This window comes from Cupressus sempervirens, chromosome 4 (genome assembly GCF_028749045.1).
Source record: "Cupressus sempervirens isolate cs-2001-9-10 chromosome 4, ASM2874904v1, whole genome shotgun sequence".
Lineage (NCBI taxonomy): Eukaryota > Viridiplantae > Streptophyta > Pinopsida > Cupressales > Cupressaceae > Cupressus > Cupressus sempervirens.
In genome coordinates, this window is record NC_143121.1 from 906,058,134 (window position 1) to 906,082,423 (window position 24,290).

The following is a 24,290-nucleotide window of genomic DNA, read 5'->3' on the forward strand; positions in this document are numbered from 1 at the left end:
TAAAAATTTGGCAACATTATTATCCCTAGGATGCTTCATCGGTTTGGCTTTGACTCACTTGGTAATATAATTAGTACAAACTAGAATGTAAGATTTACCTTGTGAAGTAGGTTCAATAGGTCCAACAAAGTCAATCCCCCATTTTTCAAAGGGTTCTACAACAACCTGTGGCTATAGAGGCATCTCATCTGATTTTGTAGGTTTTCCCATGCGTTGGCATTTATCACATTTCCTTGTGTAGTGAGCTAGATCTTTGTGAAGTGTTGGCTAGTAGTATCTTGTAGTCAATATTTTGAAAGTTTTTGTTTTGGCTGCAAAGTGACCTCTATAGGGTTCATCATGAAATGCTCAAAGAATGTCATATGTTTCATTCTCCCTAACACATCTATGCATTACTTGATCAGGTCCATTGTAGAACATAATTCTAGTTATCCAAGAAAAATTAAAACTTTTCTCTGCTAACAATTTCTTCCACTTAGGAGGAAAATGAATTGATGTCCTCCTTGTGGTTAGAAAATTTGCAATATCAACATACCATGGATTTTGTGTTGATATTAAGAAATGATGTTCATCTGGAAAACTACCATCAATGATTGTAGGATCCTCAAGGACATGTAAACAAGATAGGAAGTCAACTACTACATTAGCTTTTCCTAGTTTGTCCATAATGGTGATATCAAATTCTTATATAAGAAATAACCATCTAGCTAGCCTGCATAATATGGTAGGTTTATTCATCAAATATATATCATAAAATTCAGCTCCTTGCAATTTTTTACTGATAAACTAAATGATATGCTCCACCACTCCTTTTTGTCCTAGCATTGCCCCTATGGCATAATCAAATGCATCAGTGTGAATGTGAAATGACAATACCCAATTAGGCCCTCTTAATACTGGTGATGTTGTAAGAACCTCTTTCAATTGTAGGAAAGACTTGTTATAGCTAGAGTCCCAAGAAAAGTCAGAGTCCTTTTCTAATAATTTGTAGAGAGATGTTGCAATCTGACTGATATCTTTGATAAACCTTCTATAATACCCTACACGTCCCAAGAAACTTCTTACATCTTTTTGCTTCTCAGGGGTAGGCAAATTAATTATCACTTCAATCTTTGCTGGATCCACCTAGATACCTTGTGATGAAATGAAATGACCCAAGACAACATCTTCCTCCATCATCATAAAATACTTTTCACTATTAAGAGAAAGATTATACTGCTGGCATCTCTTGAGGAATTTTTTCAAATTCATTTTGGCTTCTTCAGAAGTGGTCCCAAAGGCAGTAAAATCATCCATATATTTACATGCATTCAATAGATATGTGAGAAAAAATACTGATTACAACTCTTTGGAATGTAGTTGGAGCATTATATAAGCCAAAAGGTAAGAGTGAGTATGCAAAGGGTCCCGATGGGCATGTAAAAGTTGTTTTCTCTTAATCCTCTGGAGCGATTTGGATATGATTATAGCCACTAAAACCATCGAAGAAAGAGAAATACTTTTTTCTAGCTAAATTGTCAAGGACTTGGTCAATAAATGTCAAAGAAAAATGGTCTTTTTTGGTAGCTAAGTTTAGTTCTTGGTAATCTACACAAACTCCCCATTTTCCACCTTTTTGGCACAATGACGAGGGGAAAAACCCATTGACTATCAGAGATTGGGTTGGTAAAACTAGCATTTAATAATTTTTGCAATTCACTCTTGACTATATCTCTTAGAACATGATTAACCCTTCTCTGAGGTTGTCTGACATACTTATATTTTGGGCTAATATAGATCCTATGAGTAAAAATATTAGGATAGGCCTTTCATGTCTATTTAATCCCAAGAAAATGCTCATTGATTCTCTTGTAACAACTTTAGTATGCTTTCTTAATGTGTAAGTGACAGAGCATTACCGATGTTTAGTTCTTTTCTTGGGCTCATTGCAACCTTATTTAATTTTTCCATCATGAATATTTGAGCAATTAGATTTGAATGAATCTCATGTGGAAGTAATGAGTGAAGAAATTGAGAGGATACTGAATACTGATGTGCACTTGGATGTGGTAAAATAGTTTCCAAGATACAGTCCTGTTGTGAAAACACTTGAGAATTGACTCCATATTCATTAGTGAAAATTGATGAGATAGCTTCATCATCTTCTTGAGAGGTTGCAAATAGATCTCTAGTTATCATCATAATATGGTGAAGTGAATTAAGTTTTGGTTCTTCATCTCCCAGATCAGGCCATATTGCTTGATCATCTTGCAACAGGGGTTGAGTAGGGGAATACAAGGTCAAATTTTTGGTATGCATCCCATTAGATATTGTCATCTTACAAGAAATACAAGCTATATAAGCATCATCAGTAGCTAATTAAGGTCTTCCTAGGATGAGAGGATACCCAACCATATTGGCTTTTGGGGAAAGAACAACAAAGTCTATAGGATATTCCCAAGAATTTAGTGAAATTATAACATCCTCTATCATTCCATATGGCTTAACAATAGAAATATTAGCAAGCTACAAAATGGTTCATGTTTCTCAAAGGCTGATAATATGCAAGTGAGATAAAACTTCCTTGGTCGTTACAATGATAGACTGGATTGGAATATTTAGGTACTGTTAACTTTTCTAACATAAGGTTTGACAGTTGTCCTAGGACAAGAATAGTTTTAGGATCTTTCTATTTTCTCCCTGGTTGTCTTAAGCAAGATTATTTAATGGGCTTATTGTAAACAAGAACTTCTTTTATAGAATCTAGTAATGGTATCTTAACAGTTATATGCTTCAGTTGGTTAAGTAAATCCATCACAACTTAGTTTTGCACAGGCACAGTTGAGTCCACAAGCCTTTGAGGAAATGGTAGATCTTTTGCTATAGGAGAAACTTGTTGTGTAGGCAGATCCTCCTTTTTAGCAGAAAGATCTATACCTTGCATGTCCCAAGAAAATTCTTACATCTTTTTTCTTCTCAAGGGTAGGCAAAGTACTGACCACTTCAATCTTTTCTAGATCCACCTAGATACCTTGTGATGAAATGAAATGACCCAAGACAACACCTTCCTCCATCATCATAAAACATTTTTCACTGTTAAGAGAAAGATTATACTCCTGGCATCTCTTGAGGAATTTTTCCAAATTCAGTTTGGCTTCTTCAAAAGTGGTCCCATAGGCATTAAAATCATCCATATATATTTCCATGCATTCAATAGATATGTTAGAAAAAATACTGATTACAACTCTTTGGAATGTAGCTGGAGCATTACATAAGCCAAAAGGTAAGAGTGAGTATGCAAAGGTTCCACATGGGCATGTGAAATTTGTCTTCTCTTAGTCCACTAGAGCGATTTGTATCTGATTATAGCCACTAAAACCATCTAAGGAAGAGAAATATTTTTTTCTAGCTAAATTGTCAAGGACTTGGTTAATAAATGGCAAAGGAAAATGGTCTTTTTTGGTAGCTAAGTTCAATTCCTAGTAATCTAAAAAAAATCTCCATTTCCCACCTTTCTTTGGCACAATGAGAAAGGAAGAAACCCACTGACTATTAGAGATTGGGTAGATAAAAAACAATAACCACATAACTAACTAGATTAGGATATTTAGGTACTGCCAACTTTTCTAACATAAGATTTGACAGTTGTCCTAGGACATGGATAATTTTAGGATATTTCTATTTTCTCCCTAGTTTTCTTATGAAAGATTCTTTAATGACCTTATTGTAAACATGAACTTCTTTTATATCATCTAGTAATGGTATCTTAACAGTTATATGCTTCAACTGGTTAAGTAAATCTATCCTAGCTTAGTTTTGCATAGGCACAATTGAGTCCACAAGCCTTTGAGGAAATGGTGGATCTTTTGCTATGGGAGAAACTTATTGTGTAGGAAAATCCTCTTTTTTAGTAGAAATGTCTATACCTTGCATATCTCAAGAAACTTCTTACATCTCTTTGCTTTTCAGGGGTAGGCAAAGTACTGATCACTTCAATCTTTGTTGGATCCACCTGGATACCTTGTGATGAAATGAAATGACCCAAGACGACACCTTCCTCCATCATCGTAAAACACCTTTCACTATTAAGAGAAAGATTATACTCCTGGGATCTCTTGAGGACTTTTTCCAAATTCATTTTGGCTTCTTCAAAAGTGGTCCCATAGGCAGTAAAATCATCTATATATATTTCCATGCATTCAACAGACACATCATAAATAATACTGATTACAACTCTTTGGAATGTAGCTGGAGCATTACATAATCCAAAAGGTAAGACTAAGCATGTAAAGGTTCCCCATGGGCATGTGAAAGTTATTTTCTCTTAATTATTTTGAGTTATTTGGATCTAATTATAGCCACTAAAATCGTCTAAGAAAGATAAATACTTTTTGCTAGCTAAATTGTCAAGGACTTGGTCAATAAATGGTAAAGGAAAATGGTATTTTTGGGTAGCTAAGTTCAATTATCGGTAATGTACAAAAAATTTCCATTTCCCACCTTTCTTTGGCACAATGATGAGGGGGGAAACCCATTGACTATCAATTTTTGGGTAGATAAAACCAACATTTAACAATTTCTGCAATTCAGTTTTGACTATATCTCTTAGGACAAGATTAACCCTTCTCTGAGGTTGTTTGACAAGCTTATATTCAGGGCTAATATAGATAATCTTAGGATCTAGGCCTTTCATGTATGTGTAATCCCAACCAAATTCTCATTGATTCTCTTGTAACAACTTTAGTATGCTTTCTTGATGTGTAGGTGACAGAGCATTACTAATGTTCAGTTCTTTTCCTAGGCTTACTACAACCTTATTTACTTTTTCCATCATGGATATTTAAGCAATTGGATTTGAATGAATCTCATGTGGAAGTAATGAGTGAAGGAATTGGGAGGATTTTGAATATTGATATGCACTTGGAGGTGGTAAAATAGTTTCCAAGATACAGTCCTATTGTTAACACACCTCAAAATTGACTCCATATTCATTCGTGAAAATTGATGAGATAACTTCATCATCTTCTTGAGAGGTTAAAAATGGATCTCTAGTTATCATCATAAGCCGGTGAAGTCAATTAAGTTCTGGTTCTTCACCTCCCAGATCAGGCTATATTGCTTGATCATCTTGCAACAATGGTTGAGCAGGGGAATACATGGTCAAATTTTTGGTATGTATCCCATTAGATATCGTCATCTTACTAGACCTACAAGCTATATAAGCAACATCTGTATCTAATCATGGTCTCCCTAGGATGAGAGGATACCCACCCATATTGGTTTTTGGGGGAAAAAAAGAAGTCTATAGGATATTCCCAAGAATTTAGTGAAACTATAACATCCTCTATCATTCCATCTGGCTTGACAGTAGAACTATCAACAAGCTACAAAATGGTTGGTGTTTTTCGAGGGCTAATAATGTGCAAGAGAGATAAAAATTCCTTTGTCATTACATTTATAGATGTACCTAACTCAACCAAGGCATTTTGTACTTGAATTCCATGAATAGTAGTAGTAACCATAGGACTACCTGGATGAAAATATTTAGGTATTGTCAACTTTTCTAAAATAAGGTCTGATAGTTTTCCTAGGATATGAATATTTTTAGGATCTTTTTGTTTTCTCCTTGGTTGTATTATGCAAGATTATTTAATGCCCTTAATGTAAACAAGAACTTCTTTTATAGCATCTAGTAATGGTATCTTGACAATTATATGCTTTAGCTGGTTAAGTAAATCCATCACAACTTAGTTTTGCATAGGCATAGTTGAGTCCACAAGCCTTTGAGGAAATGGTGGATCTTTTTCTATAGGAGAAACTTGTTGTGCAGGAAAATCCTCTTTTTTAGTAGAAAGAACTTCAATCTCTATGATTATAGGACCTTGAGGTGAATCAAGAGTGGTTCCTGACCTTAAATGGATATCATTCAAAGAGATAGCATAGATTTATTGCTGAGCTTGTGGCTTGCTATTATTAGGATTAGGATTAGGCTGAGCTGGCAGTTGGGTTGGCTTAGCTTGGCTATTACTAGCTGTAGGAGGAGACATTATAGCCTACTGTTGAGGTGGTGGCATTAAGGCCTATTGATTGGATTGGTTAGACCATTGTTGAGGCTCCTGCCAACCATGTTGAGGTTGCTACAGATTGGTTAGACCATTGCTGAGGATACTACCAACCATGTTGAGTTTTCTGCCAACACTATTGAGATTCTTACCAATTATTATTACTACTAAAGCCTTGAGGACCACTATTTTGATAAATTTTCCATTGACTATTCTTACCATAACTTTGAAGAGGATCTTGTGGCATATCTAGTCTTTGGGCCCATGGTCTTCATTGAGAAAAATAGAGCACCTCCCCATTTTCATCAATGATCTTAAATTCTATAGGCATTTATTGTGGCTCCAAGCTTGTAAAAGTCTTGCATTTGTAATTCTTCTTCCTCTCTCCATAGTGTGGACAATATTCAGCTGGCATAATGACATTAGCTTCTTCCATCTTCCTTCTTACTTGCACGTTGTCAAGCTAAGTAGAAAATCCTTTATGATGTCTAGTTTGAGATCAGACAAAAGATTAGACAACTCCACCTTAGATACTCCCAAACCATTAGGCTTACTAGGCATGACCCTGAGTCCTCTACCCTTTTTCATAATAGCTCTTGAGTAATTCAAGCATATACTTAGTGTGTCATTCCAGTTCCTTGGAGTAATGTCCTCTCTCACCACAAGGTCTAAATCTTCTACACTTGCATCATTTACACCTTTTAGAAAAAGATGTTTTTGAGATTCCTCATTCAATTGGTGTTAGGTATTGCATTGAAAGTTAAACATAAACCTTGAGACATAGTCCTCCAAGGTCTCATCTTCTTTCTGTGGCATCTTGAAGATGTCATATGCCTTCATATCATGACCCCTACAATACTCATATTTAGAAAGAAAAATATTTTTCATTACATCCCAATCTCTTACAACATTGGCACCTAATCCCAAGAACCATCTTAGAGCAGCCTCCTTTAGAGTAGATGGAAACAATTTTAGCTTGTGGTCATCGCTTGTATAATCATATCTCCTAAAGAGTATGTCAAATTCAAAAAGAAAGGTTTCAGGGTCTTCTTTGATAAGGCCATTAAACTTGGGAAGTGCAGAGAAATGTATATTTTTCAAATTGTTGATATCATGAAAATTAGGGATACAAAAAGGAAATGTAGGTTGAGCCATCCTTGGAGGTGGAACGACTTGTTGGAGTGGATAAACAACAAGGGCTAATGGATTTTTTGGATACTCAAGTCTAGCAATTAGTGGTAATTGGTCCTCTGCATCAGAAAATAGATTTTCAAATAGTTCTTCTTCTTTTTCATTCCCAACTTGGGGTTCCACAAGTTCAATATTAAAGATATCTTCTGGTTCAAATTAAGTAGTCTGGGGGAGGAATCTCCCAAGATGATCTCTTCTTCAATGCATAAAAATGCACAAACTAAACTAAAGCAATGACTTTTGATATGAATTAAATAGACACCATCCCCAAAAATGATGCCAAAAATGGTTCGTCAGTATAATGACTTTGTACCTAAGGATTAGACATCCTTTTCACATTGGTTCTACATAAAATTAGTTCCAACTAATGAACTAGAATGACATATTGAACTCATTAAATTATCGACCATGGACGTAAACTTGAAATGATGCCTACAAAGTAGCTCTAATTCACCTGACATGTCATTGTGACCGTACAAAAAATGTTGGAATATAAACTAAGATAGGAAATGAAATGGAAACTTAACCTAGCACTCAGAAATGAAGTAAAAAACATGAAACTAAACTATTTACTTATGCTATAGGAAACAACCAAAAGTTATGTTACTATATGGTTGCAGGAACAAAAAAGCTCTAAAACTTATGCTTTTATTCTATGGAATGGAAGACTAATTTCTACCTAACTACAAATTACATTCATCTCCTGTGTGAGCCCCCACAGAAGAATGAATAAACAACAACTCAGAGATTAAAAACTGTAAATATCATTTCATTCATGAGCATCTCACAAGTACATATTGGAATAACATAATTATATTTATCTCTACTATTGGATTACAAGAGAGTTTCCTACTAATTCCTCTTACTCTAAAATCTAAACTTCCACCTTATTTATAACAATGACATAAAAAAAACTCCTAAAATATAGGATCCTCCAATGCCAAGGATATGACTAGATTAATAGCACACAACATTATTTAATATAGGAATAGGTTGTGCTTCATTTTCACATGAATTTAGGAGTTCATGGCTTCTAGATGTGCTCCATAATGATTTAAAACCACCTTGAATCAGCCCACAACAACAACTAATAACTAGAAGGTCATGGAATCATATGAATTCAAAACATTCAACTACTTCCTTGTCAACACTTTATCTTTAATGCCAACTTCTTCTTCCATTGCTGACTTGCCATTTTCCTACAAAAGATTAGCATACATATGCAAAAAAAATTGCAATACATATCCAAGATAAAATTCATTATAAGTTTTCTATGGCTACATGAAGAACTACCCAATTAATGCAAGAAAGAAACATACATCATTCCACACACTCTGTGTGTGTGTGTGTGAGGTATATGAATCCAATCAAAGTGCATACATATAATAGTATAATTATAAGCTGTCTAAATAAGTTCATCAAAAACTCATAAAGTTCTCAAGTCTTCAACCATCAAAGCATATAAAAATATGAACTAAATAAGCCTTAGATTGGCCTCTATTGAAAAGAGATTGTTTTGAAGTGTTGAACTTGTAATGGAACAATCATTATTTTGTCAATGATGTCAAACTTGCTACTTGCTAGTGAGATAATTTCTTTTTGGTTTGAATGCTATCATGTGGTTGATCGATGAAGAGGATTTGAAAAGAGGAGATAACAAGAGAACCTAGAGAAAGGTTGAGTTATTTGGTGTATAAAAGGAGAACTAAGACCAAGTCAAACATTGATACTATAGTGTATTGTTTATCTACGTAAAGTCTATAATGAAAGATTACTCAAGCTAAGACTGGAAGAATATCAAGTAAGAATAGTTTCTGCCAAGCCTTGCTGAGAAAATAGTGAAGCCAAGCAGAAAAGAATAGAAGCAAAGTGAAAATCAACAAGTTTCAAGCAAAGAAGAAAAAAAGTGGAAGTCAAGTGAAAGTTAGTATATGCCGAGTAAAAATTAGTTAGTATCGAGCATTAGTAAACTTTAGTATTTTTTGAGTGAACTAGTGTTGCTCGAGTGACAAAATAGTATAGATGTCAAGTGAGAACAAACAATGTTAAATCAAAGATTTGACGAATCTCAGCTAACTAATTTGATTTCTTGAATTATGTAAAGCATGTGGAAGATGACTATGATGAGTTGGTGGTATAGAATTCAAGGTAAACCATTTTGAGGTGAATTCAAGGAAGATTGTGGAGGAAGTTTCAAGAGGAATTCAAATGGAAAAGTGGGTAGATTCATTGAATCTTACCTAATCCTAAAATGGAGGATTATGGTTAAGCAACAAAAGATATAAATTATCTATTTATAGAGATAGTTGGCTAGAAACAAAGGCTGTCATGTGCGAGAACCTAAGGAAGACAAGAAGTCTAGGGTGTTGCTTCATCTAGTGGCCGAACATAAAAGACTTCGATTAGTATACAAAGAAAGAAGGCTTAAGGAGATGAATGCTTAAAGGGTGAACAAGCTATCAAAGCTGAAGAGTATGAATGCCAAGCAGAATGGAGGATTGAACTAGAGATCTATAATCTGCAGGTGAGTTGTAAGTTTTTATCAGATCAAGTTCTACTGTTGTTTTCTAACAAGTGTATCAGTGTGGATAAAATCCTTTGGATTAAGGTTAACCTAAAAATCATTTGTAAATCCTTTAACTAAGTGACATTATAATGGATTTTTCTAAATTCCTCTAATAAGGCTCACTCCTAATAGGGTGATTGAAATCCTTTAACCATTGTTTCATTTTTACTAGTTTGTTGTTTTGTTATCAACAACTTGATTTAAAAATGGTGTAACTCACTATCCCATTGTTGGAATTGTACAAAATCTTGGGGATAGTGAGAATACACAATGTACTATATTGTGGAAAAATTAGGGCCCTTCAAAACCATGGCAAGCATTTTTAAGCTCTTACCCTAGGTGAGCTTGAGCATGCATGGCTAGGGAAAAATGATGTTACAGAGCTTGTTTCTTGTAGGGATGAGAAGATCTTTTGGAAAGTGAAGGTGGAGGTTGCAAAGGAGTATAAGGAGACCCTTTGGGTGGAAGGACAAGGTTCTACCAATCCTTCTTGATACCTAAGAAAGCCAAACAACAAGTTGGCCTTGTAAACCCTCTAAAACCTTCAAAATTAGTACAAGGACTGTACGACCATTCTAGGGTCTAAAACCTAGAAAATCTTAAAGCCCTCACAATATGAATAGAGGTCCATGAAGGTAATTTGGATTGGCTAGTTGAAGGCAAAGGAGAAAATCCCTATTTTTTAGGTGAAATAAGGCTAATTGGGGCTCTTCCTTGTAGCCCTGTTTTGAGGAAAAAGGGTGAAATCAGTAGAGAGGATAATAAAAAAGAGTTTTTTTGGCATAGTAAAGCAATGCATTGCAAGGATTGATGACTTCTCTATGATCCTACAAGGTGGTGGTGAAGTATGGTTAAAAAGACCTAGTTTTGTTGAAGACCTTGAATGCTCTTCATCAAGTATGAGAGCCTGACAGACAACAAGAAGTGAAAATTGATCAAGATAGTGGAGTAGGGTTTTGGATTGGGGGATGTTTTCTTGAAAAAGGTCCTATAAGTCCATGTGGTGATCTAGCAAGACACCCTAAGTATCAAAGGCAGACAAGAAGCATGAATTAGTGATTGGTTCATCCCTATTCTCCCTATCAAATTTACATAGCCCTATCAAGACCACTCTGTTAAGAGATTTTCCCTATCTCAATTACAAAATAATTGATTTAGTACCCGACCCTCGGTATGCTCTACAAGCTGATCTTGGGTTTCCTCTTTCCTTTATCTTTGATTTGGATCTCCTAATCTAATAAATCTATTCAATCCTTCACTACTCCGATTTCTCTCTATTGGATCTATCTCTTTAACTCCTTCACATGTGTATATCCTTTCTGCATTTCATCCAACATGATTCTAGGGTTAGAATCCTCCTTAAATAGACTTCATGTGAAGCTTCTATGTCTTGATCAATGGTTTAAACTTCATCATTTTTTTTTGTTTATATCCCTTTTTTTGATTGGTTGAATTGTTTGCCGAGGGATCAATACCTTTTGCGAATGATGCGTAATCAGAATCTGATCTAGCTCTACAAATTTTAAATCTCATAGAAATTTCATCCAAAATGATTCACATATTAGTTTGTGCCATTAAAAACTCACATATCAAAATTACATTGCTTGACACGTAAGTGCTTTGATGCTCGGTCATGTATGTTGTTGCTTGGCTTCTATAAGTCTATGTGCTCGGTCATCATTATATTAGTTGGCTCATACTATATTCCTTGGCTCACATATATGGTCTATCTCTACTGAATGCTCAAAAATTGTTGTTATGCTTGGTCTAAGTGTTACTTACTCGACCTTTACTATATGACCTTGTAATCTTGCCTAGTAAATGACTTGCAAATGACTAAGTGTTTGGTCACTAATCGAAAACATAGGCTTAGAGATCAACAATGAGGAGTATGCGTAGGGTTCAGGGTTAGGGTTATGGTTATTTTTAGTGTAAGGGTTTACATAATAGATTATTATGTTTGGTTTAGGGTTTTTATTATAAAATATTATGACTCGGTTAATATTTTACATCATGGTAGTATGATGGTTAGAGTTAGGGTTTTGTTTATGGTCAGGCTTAGGATTAAGATTTATGACATAAGATAAGGATTATATATTAAGGTTAGGGATAGGATTAGGTTTGGACTTACAACTATGGTCAAGATTCTAGTTAGGTCATAGGTTTACATCATAGTTACTAGTGCTTTGATTAGGATTAGGATTTAGGTTTACAATTAGTATTATAAGGTTTAAGATTTAGGATTATTAATATAAGTTGTGTTTAGTGTTTGGATTACAATATAGTTTTGGATTAAGATTATGGTAGCATTAGGGTTTAGTATTTGTTTTAGGATTTAGGGATAGGTTTATGATTAACACTTAGGGTTTGATATTGAGATTATGGTTATAATTAGGTATTATATTATGGTTAGTATTATAGTTAAGGTAATGGTTTTTATTAGAGTTAGAGTTAGGTATGGTAGTAGGGTTAGGAATATGATAAGGATTAAGGGATAGGGATAGGATTAAAGGTTTTAGGGTTTATGATTGAAATTATCATTAATGCTATTGTTACAGTTAGTATTTACATCATGGTTAGTTTATAGTTAAAGTTAGGGTTTTAATTAGGTTTGATGAAGGGTGAAGGTTTCAAAAAGTTTAAGGATATGAATTAGTTACAATTCAATCATGGGTTATTTTAGTATAAATGTCTAGTTACTAGCTAGGGTTCAATAAGGGTTGGATTAGACTGGGGAGAAAGTAAAGTTTAGGTTTTAAATTAAGATTAGTTTAAGGTTAGGTTTGACATTGAAAATAAGGTTAATTAGGGTTTTAATTACACTTTGACTGGGTATAATTACACTTAGATTAGGGATCTAATGTTAGGTTAGGGTTGATGTTAGGTCACAAATAAAGGTAATATTTTAAGATAAATTTGAGGTTAGGGTGAGGATTCAATCAAAGTTAATAGAAGGATTAAAGCAAGACATGATTTATTATTACAATTTTGTAAAGTTCAATTAGTGATAAGGTGAATACTAAGATTAAAATAGGGTTATGGTTAGTATAATGAATCAATTAAGGTCAATGTTAGTTATAGATATAATGGAAATAATAACAAGTACTATATTAATACAAAGTTGAGAAATAATGATTAATTAAAAAAAAGATGCATTCTATAGAAAAAATATTTAGGAACGAGAATCTAGAATAAAATCACACCTCCCATCTAAGACTTGGAAATAGCTAACTCAAAATAGCTTATTGCTTAATATGCAATAAAATAATATAGCAAATAAAAAACAACATGTGTAATCAATTTATAAGTTATAATCACATTTGCTATTATATAAATTCAACATAGATAAAATAGAGAAGGCTATAATAATAGTTGAATTGATCATGTTTTGAGAAATAATAACAATAAAATAAAGAAATTTATCATTAAAGAATATATGTATATTTTAATACACACACACACACACACACATGCAACAATGAATAAGTTCATACACTACTTAGTTCACAAATGCACAAATGACATATAAAGCAACCTTTTTGGTCCTTTTAGTGGTCACTTTTATGATTGGAGGGTCAAATAGACCTAACTTGGTAAATAATTTTTTTTTAAGAAGTCAATGAAAACGTGGTTTTCTGTCAAATTAACCCAAATTCCTTGAAATTCAATCTAGGTTCCTATTTTGAAATTGGAAGTCTATAAAAGTATGTCAAAATTTCCCTCAAGTCCTTCTACAAGACTTTCTAGTGAATCTGACAGACTGTTGCAAACTTTTGGATGAATTCAAACCAAATCATAACGTGCAGTGAATCGACTCCAAAATCCCACATACTAGGAGTGGATGTGGCAACTTATCATTTTGTTACAAAACATAACAGACAACTGGTTTGTATTTTATTTCTATTTTTAAAAACTCCAAAAAAAATGTATTCAAGCCTTTAAAATCAACTTAATCAAATTTTTGGAATGTTTTTTGGTAGTAACTATCAAAAATATGTGTACGTATTTTGAGATATGAAATAAGCTCTTTCTTCCATAACCTTTTATAGTTTCTTTTTTTGGGATGATCATGGATCTTGCCCTGGGATAAAAAAATTAATTGAAATAAGGAATGTAATATAGTTAACAATATAATTCTTGGTTTAGCTCCTACAATCAGGTTAGATATTGATTGATGAAGAGGATTTGATGGATGAAGAAGATTTGAAGAAAGTATGTTGATGAGTTGGAGTATTGATATGTATGTGATGGGGACACAACCCAAGCACAAAATGGACACAATAGGAAAAGGGAAATTGTATTAACTGTGAAAATAAGCTAGTACATTTAGTACAGAGAAAATAGACTTCAAAACATGCCCTAAGGGCTTACAATAGCACAAAATTGGAGATAATTTCTCCTTTTGGTACCTCCTCTCAAATTCCACTCCGAACTGCCTTTTACAATGCCAAAAATGTCCTTAAATAGACCCCGGAGGGTTAAGGACTAGGAGTACATTCTAGAAAGTGCTAGTAGGCATCCACCGACCAAGTAGAAGGCTCCAGAAGCCATGTTAGAAGTTGGTGCAAATCTAGAAGAATCCAAAAATGGTAACTAAACTTTCGGGAAGCATAACTTTTGAGCCGTAGCTCCGATTGACAAACTGTTTACATTTTTGGAAAGCTCTCAAAGCACTCTATAGCCCTATGGACGAGCTTCACTTTTCCCCCATTTTTTTGCCATTTTTGAGGTCATTTAATGCCCCTAACCTGACTTTGAAGCATTCTTAGGAGGTCTCCAAAAATCAAAAAACTGCGATAACTTTCAAACCGTGGGGCCTTTTGACCTGATTCTTTTTCTGGAATGCTCTAAATTGCAATTACATTCATCTGGCCAATTTACACCTCCTAGTTCACCAAAATGATGGCTCAATTACATACTCCTATTTTTTTGGCATTTACACATATCCCAAGGTGTTCAAATACTCTATCCTAGAACACTGATAGTGGAACTGTGAGAGTTTGGACCTTTATTTGACCCAAATGGGTAACCAAAAATGAAAACACATGAAACAAAAACTAAGTCTAAGTACATTTTTTTGGGTGACACAAGATTGCCCTTATACCTCTGGATGCTCCTGCATCAGACACCCAGGGTAGATTAAAAAGTGATCCTGTCACTTTATGAATGGTAGAGGAAATCCCAAATGGGAAACCTCAGCTGCTGAAATCCAAGTTGAGTCCTCTATCGGCCATCCTTTCCACTTGACCAGATACTCTTCATAATACCTATTTCTAGTGTTCCTACCCACACGATGATCTAGAATGTCTTCGATCTCCTCCTTCTTAGAAGCAAGAATTGGACATGGCTCTAACATCAGTTCCTCATCTGCACCATCATCATGATACTCTATTAAGTTTGCAATGTTGAAAATAGGAGAAATGTGAATACCATCTGGCAACTCCACCTCATATGCATTTCCTGAGTCATGTTTCTTCAGAATTTTGCAGGGGCCAAATTTCTTCATTTTCAGCTTGTTGTAAGTACCGACTGGAAATCTTTCTTTTCGTAAGTGTACCATGACTAGATCCCCTACTTGGAATTCCTTATGTCTTCTCCTTTGATCAGCCCTAGCTTTATACTCTTGATTCATCTTGGTAATGTGTGCTTGGACCTCCTCATGTAGGCGCTTGATATGTTCAGCAAATTCTTCAGCTTCAACACTTGTCCTCTCCCCTTGCTCTATCTTCCTCAATTCTAGCGCAGTCCTTGGGCTACTTCCATATACAATGTGGAATGGTGATCTACCAGTACTCCTATTTACAGAGTTATTGTAAGCAAACTCAGCTTGTGGTAGAATCAAGTCCCACCCCTTGGGCTTATCCCCAATTAAACATCTCAGCAAATTGCCTAGACTTCCGTTTACCACTTATATTTGGCCATTAGTCTCTGGGTGATGTGTGGAACTGAATTTCAAGTCTGTTCTCAACTTTTTCCACAATGTTCTCTAGAAATACCCCACAAATTTAGTGTCTCTATCAGAAACTATACTCCTTGGAAGACCATGTAGTCTTCCCACTTCTCTGAAAAACAAGTCTGCAATATGGACAACATCATGAGTTTTGTGGCATGGAATGAAATGTGTCATTTTGGAGAACCTATCAACCACCACAAATACTGAGTCATTACCCCTTGGTGTCCTTGGCAATCCAAGAACAAAATCCATACTTATGTCCTCCCATGGCTTTGATGGAACAGGCAATGGCTGATATAGTCCAATATTGTGGCTAAATCCCTTGGCAACTTTGTACAAACTTCTTCACATCTTGTGAAATCTGAGGCCAAAAGTAATGTTCTCTAAGAATGGCAATGGTCTTATCTTGACCAAAATGTCCTGCCATCCCTCCAATGTGTTTCTCTTTAATCAGATTTCCCTCATGGAACTCCTTGGAATGCACAATTGGCTGCCCTTGAATAACATACCATCTTGAATCAGATAGTCTAACCACTTAGTTCCATCTACAGCAACAGGCTCTTTACAAGCTTTCCACGCTTTAGCAAAATCAGGATCTTCAGGGTATAGATTCTTGAGTTCATCAAACCCAACTACTTCAACCTGCATTACTGTAAGCAACAACTGTCTCCTGCTTAGTGCATCTACAACCCTGTTAGATTTTCCACTTCTATGTTTCAACACAAATGTATAGCTCTGCAAGAACTCTACCCACTTCATATGCCTCTAATTTAATTTACCTTGCCTATTTAGGTATTGTAATGCTTGGTGATCAGTATACAAAACAAATTCCTTTGGAAATAAATAATGCCTCCATTTCTTAAGGCTTGAACTTCTTTGCTCAATACAGCCCCAATAGCACTGCCACTAGCATCACAAGCCACCTAGAACACCTTTCTAAAATCTGGAAGTGCCCACACAGGTTGTTCTGTCACCTTCTTCTTCAGCAATTCAAAACTTCTCGCAGCTACTGCAGTCCATTTGAACTCTTTTCTATCCCCTCTTATTGTGTCAGTTAGGGGTGCACAATGCCACTAAAATTCTTAATAAACTTCCTGTAAAAACTAACCAGACCATCAAATGATCTTACCTCAATAGTAGACCTTGGAGTAGGCCATTCCAAGATGGCTTTTACCTTCTCTGTGTCCATTTTGAGACCTTCAGGTGATATAACAAACCCCAAATAGACTAACTCCCTTTTTGCAAAGATACACTTCTTCAAATTAATTAACAATTTCTCTTCCCTTAACCTTTCAAGGACACTACGAATATGCAATCAATGTTCTTCCAAAGTCTTGCTGAAAATTAAAATATCATCCAAATAGACAATAACAAATTTTCCCAAGAACTTCTTAAGTACCTCATTCATAAGCCGCATGAAGGTGCTTGGGGCATTCATCAATCCAAAGGGCATGACTAACCACTCATAAAGACCCTCCTTGGTCTTGAAGGCCATTTTCTACTCAACTCCTTCTCGAATCCGTATCTGGTGATAACCACTCTTGAGATCTACCTTTGTGAAGTATTGAGCTCCACTCAAGCAGTCCATAAGATCATCCATTCTTGGCAAAGGAAACCAATATTTGATGGTTATCCTATTTATAGCTCGAGAGTCTGTACACATCCTCCACTCTTCATCCTTCTTTGGTGCCAATACTGTAGGCACTGCACATGGACTCAGGCTCTCCCGAATCAAGCCCTTCCTCAATAGCTCCTGAACCTATCTATTTAGCTCCTCTATTTCAGTAGGAGACATCCTGTGAGCAGCCTTGTTAGGCAAACTAGCTCCTGGAATTAGATCTATTTGATGACTGATTTGCCTTATTGGTGGCAATCCTTCTGGAACATTATCAGAGATAATATCTCCAAAGTCACCTAGTAAATCTAAAACCTCAAGTGGTATTTCACTTCTACCTTCTTTATCTTTCCTAGGAATCAAAGCATAGCACATACGCTGATGTTTCATTCCATCTAAAAACTTTCTTCCATCAACAAGACAAATCCTAGCACTGCTACATACCTTTTCACCTTCCTTTTTCATGGGCTTCAGTTTGTGGTGAACTCCATCCTTTGTTAGAGAGTATGTGTTTGCATGACCATCATGTACTGCATGTCTATCAAACTACCATGGTCTACCCAACAATAGATGGAAAACATCCATTGGAATAACATCACAGATAACTTCATCACGGTAACTCCCAATTTTGAATTTCATGAGACATTGTTCACTTACCAGGATCTTATGATCATCTTTCACCCAAGAAATCCAATAGGGCTGGGGATGTTTCTCCCTCTTGAGCTTCAACTTAGAGACCATCTCCTCTGACACCAAGTTGTCAGTGCTACCACCATCAATGATCACATCACAACATTTTTCTTCACATTTGCACTTGGTACGAAACAAACTCCTCCTTTGTCCTGGTTCAATCTCACCACTTAGTAAGACCCTTTCATTTACCAAGGTCTCTCCTCTTTTTGCATCCTCTAAATGTGATGACTGTGCATCCTCATCCACATGAGAAAACCTAGCTTGACCCTCAGCTCTCCTATCTGTCCTTCCCTGTCGTTGAGGGCATTCAAAGGCATGATGAACTTCTTCATTACAATGGAATTAGGTACCATGAAAGCTTCCTCTTCCTTGTCCATGTCCTCTACCTCTTCCTCTCTAATTTCCAAAGTCTTGATCTCGGGAGTGGTTGAAACCCTCATTCCTCTGGTTCCTGCTAGTACCCACATCTTCATTTTTCTTTTGGGTTTCATTTCGACCTCCAGATGACCTACCACTTCCCCTTCCTCCTTGACCACGCCCTCTTTGTCTCCCTTCAAACCTCTTATTCAGCTTCTCTTCAACTTGTAGGGAAAAATGGTATGCCTCTTCAACGCTGGTCATTCTTACCAGACTTAATTCCTCCTGGATGCTTGGTCGCAACCCACTGATGTAATGAGCAAACTTCTCCTTACTTGCTTCTGCATGCCCTGCTCTAATCAAAAGTCAATAGAACTCCTCTGTATATTCTTGGACTAATATTCCTGCTTGCTTTAGCCCATGCATCTTCTTAAACAAATCAAACTCGTAGTCCACATGAATGAACTGCTTCTTTAATTTGTCCACCATGCGATCCCACCTTGTGATCTTCTCCTTTCCTCTTCTGTTTCTTTCCAATTGAACCTCTTGCCACTAGATTTTGGCATGGCCTTTCAATTTGGCCTTTGCAAACTTAACCCTATCTGGGTCCCTGATATCCTCATACTCAAAGTATTCTTCCAATTTATTGATCCAGTCGATCAACTCATCTGGTTTCAGATTTCTTGAAAATACACCCACATCAATTGCAGGTCTTTTCCCAAATTTAGTAGTGGCTCTAAAAAGCCTTTCCTCTGCTTGATTTAGAACTTCCCCGTCAAATTCCCTTTCTGGTCCAATTCCTTCTTCTTCATTGTCATCCTCACTGTCATCACCTGTGGCAACATTTGTTCCTCTACGGAGCTCCTCCTACAATGTTTGTACCTGCCTTTGGAGGGCTCTAAACTCCTCAGGATTAACAACTCTAACCCTTCCACCACACTCTCTTTTTGGAGGCATCTTCTTAACTCAAACCCACAACCACACAGTCCTGGTGCAAACTGCCTCACAATCGGCACTCTGTCTACACACTCAGGAAAACTAGCTCTGATACGAATTGATGGGGACACAACCCAAGCACAAAATGGACACAACAGGAAAAGAGAAATTGTATTAACTATGAAAATAAGCTAGTACATTCAATACAGAGAAAATAGACTTCAAAACATGCCCTAAGGGCTTACAATAGCACAAAACTGGAGATAATTTCTCCTTTTGGTACCTCCTCTCAAATTCCACTCCGAACTGCCTTTTACAATGCCAAAAATGTCCTTAAATAGACCCAGAAGGGTTAAGGACTAGGAGTACATTCTAGAAAGTGCTAGTAGGCATCCACTGACCAAGTAGAAGGCTCCAGAAGCCATGCCAGAAGTTGGTGCAAATCTAGAAGAATCCAAAAATGGTAATCGAACTTGCGGGAGGCATAACTTTTGAACCGTAGCTCTGATTGACGAACCGTTTACATTTTCGAAAAGCTCTCGAAGTGCTCTATAGCCCTATGGACCAGCTTTGCTTGTCTCCCATTTTTTGGCCCTTTTTGAGGTCATTTAATTCCCCTAACCTAACTTTGAAGCATTCTTAGGAGGTCTCCAAAAACCAAAAAAGTGCGATAACTTTCAAACCGTGGGGCCTTTTGACCTGATTCTTTTTTTGGAATGCTCTAAATTGCAATTACATTCATTTGGCCAATTTACACCTCTTAGTTCACCAAAATGATGGCTCAATTACATACTCCTATTTTTTTGGCATTTACACATATCCCAAGGTGTTCAAATACTCTATCCTAGAACACTGATAGTGGAACTGTGAGAGTTGGGACCTTTATTTGACCCAAATGGGTAACCAGAAATGAAAATACATGAAATAGAAACTAAGTCTAAGTACATTTTTTTGGGTGACACAGGATTGCCCTTATACCTTTGGATTCTCCTGCATTAGTATGGTATTTAATGGGCACTTGAATGATTTGGATAATGATAATGTAATATTGGTCTAATTATTTTACAATCATGTAATCTTGTAATATATTGAGTTATACAAGCTATATTGAGTTACTAGGTTAAAGAAAAAAGACAATGTTCACCGAGTGACTATAGTTGTCACTGTGTAGTTAAAGTTTAGTGTTACTCAAGCAAGTCTAACATTAACCAAGTGACATATTGCCCAAGTGAAATGTTATGTTCATCAAGTAATAACTAAAAGAAGAAGTTTGGAAAATTGGAATCTAAGGTTCACTTATGATGGATATTATGAATGTTCAAGATGTTCAATGACTAAAGTTAAAGTTTATTGCAAGCTCTATGGTTAGGGAAATTCAATGAAGATCTGATGATAGTTATTGAAGAAGGACAAGGATGAGCACAAATTTATATAAAATTTATATTTTTTGAGTGTCTAGATTCACTGTATTTGGTATGAATTGACAATCTGATATGAATATGCAATCAATGATTCTGATAAAGAGACAATAAATGGAAGAATCTGGAAGCTTGAAGATTATTATTTAAAGATATGTTCAAGAATTTATTATTATTGCTGATTGATGTGGAATTACTAGTTGAATGATGATGTTTTTGATGAGGTTAATGTTGTGAATGAAATATTGAAGGAGTTTAAGAGGGAGGAGAGAGAAAGTTGAACCGAGAAGAGCATAATTAGAAAAAGTGAAAGTGTGAATCAACTAGTGAGAGTTAAGAAAGGAGATAGAGTAAGGAACACATATATAAACAAGAAAAGGTAGTTTCTATATCTAACAGATCATTTCTTTTTTTACTTTATAAGTTGTAACAAAAAATCTTGAAACTTGAGTGGACCTAACAAGTCTACAAAATTCTACGAAATCCTATATGGTAACATCAATCAGTGATGGTTTTATTTCCTTTATAGTAGGCAACTCTTTGGATCCTATCAAAGTGTGATAAAGGTCTAGATGATATTTTCATTAAAATACTCTAACTATATCACATTAACAATGTGTATGTAAAGCTTTAACAAGGTTGGCTCCTAGCAAAGCTCACTTTAGAAGAGTGATTTTTTTTGGGTTGTCGGTCCCAGGTGGGTTTTCTCTTTATAGGGTTTCCATGTTCAAAATATTGATGTCAAATGTGTGAATGTTATTTGTATTGCAAGTTGATTTACATGGTTCTACATTTTCTTGCAACTCGGTAAAAACTAAGTATAAGCTAGGTTATAAATGGGATATTTAACTGATACTTAGTAATGCAAAGTGTAATGCTAATAACAGTCTCTAGAAAATTGTTTGGAAGAGTAAAATGATAAGTTGAATGAGATCATTAAGTGGTCCCTATTGATGTTTATGAAGCTTGAATTGGTACTAAAGTGTTTGAAGGGATTGTAGGATAACTAGACATAATTGATCCCCCCTCCCCCTTAGTTATCTAACAAAATCTTCATTTATCTTTTCATCCAAATATAGAGTGTAACCATATATTGTCACAAATCTAGGGGTTTGTATTCTAGTACACATATATAATGTAGCCTTAGCAAATTTACCATTATTTGTTAAACCCAAGAACTGGTACATGGCAGTGTGAGTGCCTATGATTGACTTTTACAAATTCTTAACCTAACCCACATCCTTTCCTAAGACCTCTGTGAGCTTAATTCTACTTATAGTTATGAAGAAATCATTTATAACTTTCCTCAGAACTTCCACAGATGTATTATCACAACCTTTCTCAAATTCTTTGAAGTTGATTTTATTTGTGAATGCAAGGGCCTCATAGAGACCAAAGGCTTTCCTAATTTTATTTGCAGTGACTTTCACTAGAACTTTGCCTTTTAAGTATCTGACCTCTTTTGTAATTGTATCATACTTCTTTGCTAATAAGAGAAATAAATCAACATCTAGGAACACAATGGGGACTACTAGTTTACCCAAATTATATTGGCATGCATTCCAAAGTGGCCTCCCCATGTTCTATCAGCCATACCATTGTCTAAAAAATTATAACCCTAAGGTTGGCATGAAAGAGTCCCTAACCCAACCATACTTATCATTCAAACTAGTGCACATATTTATTCCTAGATCATTTTGTTCATCTGGGGTTATTTTCTTCATGGTGGAGCCCATTAATTGATCAAGGAAATCATTGAAAAGGTATCTCTCATCATAATTTAGTTTACCATAGTGAGTTTTGGGAGGCATGGTGATAACTCTATAGTGTCAACTTGACTATGGTTTCTTGGCACTAACGGAAAACATAACTAGGTTGCCAAAATTATTAAACTCAATAGGAAATCCTACAACAAGAAAAATCCTAACAATAAATTCATAAAGAAAAGGAAGATAAATAAAAAAAAATTAAAGAAGAGGGCACAACACTTACTTATTTCCATTTTTTTCTCTATAAATTTTTGTCAATTCTATAAAAAATCTACTCTAAAATTCACCAAGCTCCAGAAATCAAAATAATGCAACGAATGAATTAAAACATTGAAAAATTCTTTAAAAATCCTTAGGAAGACATTAAAACCATGAAGTGTGAAAATAAACTCATACAATTAATGCAACAATCTTTTGTTGTACACTTCACCTCAACTTTAAACTTTCATTGTTGATCTTTGTTGCCCCACTTTTCACCTTGTATCCATTTTTCAAAAGTGGAATTTTTTGTGTCTTAGTTTGGTCCAAGTATGTCTGGGTCTAGTTTTTTCCTTTAGGTGAAAAGAGTCTTCATTAGATTTTCCACCTTTCCCTTCTCCCACATTTTTATGGCCGGTTGGGTTTTCATTGATATTGTAAGTCTATGGGTAGCTTAATACCTAATTCGATGGAGATTCTTGCAATTCATAAAGTTATGCGCAAATCTAAACTTGTTCATGGTTTATTATGTTTTTCTTGTGAAAGAATGAAGTTTGTGGAAAATTAAGAATCACCTTCTCCTCGGCAAGTTTTCAACTCATAAAGGTGATTTCCCACAAGGATTAACAAATGAGGCTTATGCATTGAGGTAAGAAGGTACCAAGTTTCTTTATGGAGAATTCACATTTTCATTATAGTTTTCTACCATGGGAAACATTCAGGATTCATCATGATGCTTAGAATCATCCTTAGCAAAAAACCCAAAAATGACTTCTTCACGGCGGGCTTTCGACCCATGAAGTCCATTTTTTGCCAAAGACAATTGTGAAGAAAAGAGATAAGGAAGTGGGCCCCCTTTGAATTTCATAGTCCTTTTGAGTTTTTTTGAATCCAAAATAAATCTTAACTCAAAAGGTAAAGTGTAAACAAAGCATGGGCGGAAAAATAGAAATTGCCTTCTCCTGAGCAGGTTTTCAACCCATGAGGGCAATTTTTCGCATTCATAAAGAAATCAACTTTATAAGTAGATTGGACCCAAGAATTACACATAAAGCATCTTAAGATGTTAATGGAAATAACCTAACCATTTTTGGAAAGGTATATTGAGCAAAATTTGGCTATGCAGATATTTCCTTATAGAGTACTATGTTCGTAATTCTCCGAAACTGAATGGAAAATGGAAAGGTAAATATGAAAAGAAGGAAAGTTATTGTTGGGCCAATAGAAACAGTGAAAAGAAACTAAAATGTCCATTAGAGGTTCCCACATTTACTGATTCAACAGATTTATCCTTTAATTCGTTCTTGTGGCAGATTCTGAAGATTAATAGATGAATTAGGATTTCTATACAAAGGGAAACATAACAATTTTTCAAATTACCACTTTTTATTGAACTGTTATGCTATTAAATTGAACAACATTTTTAAATTTCTTGTGCTTGCAAATTCAATCCTCTATGCTTCATCCAAATTCAAAATTTCAATTTACTTCTTTCTCAAATAGAATGGCAACTTGATTTGTAGGATTTGATGGGCTAAATGGGATTAAGTCCA